The following is a 2,028-nucleotide window of genomic DNA, read 5'->3' as shown; positions in this document are numbered from 1 at the left end:
GCCAAACTGCTTGATTACTTGAATAATTTGGGATTCAATCTACTGTAGCTATTCATTCTCACATGCTGTATATACACTCAAACAGAAGCCATCTGCAACAGCAGGGGATGTTTCAAAACACAATTTCATCCAGAATTATACAAGTTTATACACAAGTAAAACTAAACAGATATTTGCAGTTGTTTTTTTATCATCTTGCAATCTGTAAATACCAATTATAACCCTGTATTTGAGCCTAAACCATCTTCTTCTCTCCCTGTATACCAGGGACGTCATGCCAAAGATATGTGCAGCTGATACTTAAATGTGCACACCCAGAACAAAAAGGCACATACACAGAAAACAATGTCACAAACTAACCCACAAAACCAGCTCCCTTGTGTTTACCACACCACATTCTCAACTCTTACCTCCAACACAAATTCTTGGATTAAAAACATATGGATCCACTATGATCCACAGCTCACACATCCCATCAGATAGATTCAATCAAACATACACCCTATGCTGTAAAGACAAATCATCAGTGGGTGTGGCTTCCCCATGCTTGTTGCTTGATGAAGCGTGGGTGTGTGAGAGAAACAGGAGGCAGGGGGTAGGCTACAGCTGGGACACTGAACAGTGCCGCTGAAGCTCTGCAGTCAAGCCAGCCAACACTCGGATCTCCGTGGTCAAATCAGCAGACACTAAAAGACCAGCTGATTTTGTGAGCTCAGGGAAAAAAAACAAAAGCTGGATGGTAAGGGGAATCGAGTGATGACGAAGAACAGGAACATGTGACGGTGTGAGAGTTCAGACGGTGCTGGAAACTTTCATCAGAGGATTTGTGAAGCTCAGGAGGAAGGGAGGACGTACATAAAAGACAACCACACCAACTCACTGTCTCTGATCATTTATTCGTCAGCCATTACAGAAGGTAAGTAATGGCAAAATTGCACACTGGTGTTCTATAGCCTAATTATCATTTATAACATACTTGTTAAGAATAATGAGGCAGGAAGATTAGCCTACATGATGAATTTTGATACATCATGTGGGTATTCACGTGTGAAGTAGCCTACAGTTTTGCCTTTAAGATTCTTAGTTTGCACTGAATTTGATGACATTTTTGTTTTATGAACATGTGGTTTATGTTAGATAACTTAATAGAGTCTTAATAATACAGTATGTTCAATAAATATGTGATAATCAAAACCTTTTTACAAAACATGAAATAAGTTCTGTGGCTTGCATTCTGTACTCTGGCAGTACAGTTCCCAACTTTGCTAGATCAGTCTTTTCATGAAACAGACAAAATGCTGATCCTTCAGCTGTGGCAAGGGGGGAAAAAATAAAGCAATTAATGGTGAACTGGAAATGCTTTAGCCATTACACTGTACTGGAGGGCATTCCAAGTTCTCCCAGTCGGGAGCAGACATCGGTTTTGGTTGGATTGGGATGTTATAATATATACCCAAGACGAAACATGGTCTAGCTGTCAGGTTTAGTTGATTTTGTGATGAAACCAGTGGGAGTTGATCCACAAAATCTCATTTGAACAAATATGAAGGAAAGTTATGAGTCCTTTTACTAAGGGCTAGAGTTATTGAAAGTAACAGTAAAAGTAATGAGTACTGTTAAAGTAGGAGTGGGGAGCCTGGATAGTTCAGTTGGTCGAGCAGACACCTACATATAGAGGTTTTCTCCTCGTGGCAGCGGGCCGGGGTTTGAGTCCAACCAGCAGCCCTTTGCTGCATGTCATTCCCCCTTCTCTCTGCCCTTTCATGTCTCCAGCTTTCCTATCAAAAATAAAGGGCAAAAATGCCCAGAAAAATTATCTTTAAAAAAACTAGGAGTACTGGTAGGCTTGGGAATAAAGAATTACATTTTATTCTCTCACAGTAAGGACCAACGCACCACACCGCTTGAATTAAATGTATTAATAATGTATTGAAAATGGAAACAGCTGTGATGCACATTAATGTATTTTATGACCCTCTATCTTTGATGTGAAGAACAAAACAAAAAGAAAGAAAGAAAGAAAGAAAG

At 39.7% G+C, this 2,028-nt stretch overlaps 1 protein-coding gene across 1 annotated transcript in view; it reads left to right on the top strand.

The window, feature by feature from the left end:
- Positions 1–609: 609 nt before the first annotated feature.
- The window catches only part of lrrc15 (leucine rich repeat containing 15), a 9,679-nt gene continuing 8,260 nt past the window's right edge, over positions 610–2,028 (top strand). Inside the window, exon 1 of the mRNA XM_032526233.1 lies at positions 610–916. The gene's annotated coding sequence lies outside the window, so the exon portion shown is untranslated. The remainder of the gene's footprint in view (positions 917–2,028) is intronic.

Source organism: Etheostoma spectabile, chromosome 9 (assembly GCF_008692095.1).
Source record: "Etheostoma spectabile isolate EspeVRDwgs_2016 chromosome 9, UIUC_Espe_1.0, whole genome shotgun sequence".
NCBI classification, from domain to species: domain Eukaryota; kingdom Metazoa; phylum Chordata; class Actinopteri; order Perciformes; family Percidae; genus Etheostoma; species Etheostoma spectabile.
Note: the sequence above shows the minus strand (reverse complement) of the source record. Positions and strands in the feature narration are given on the sequence as shown.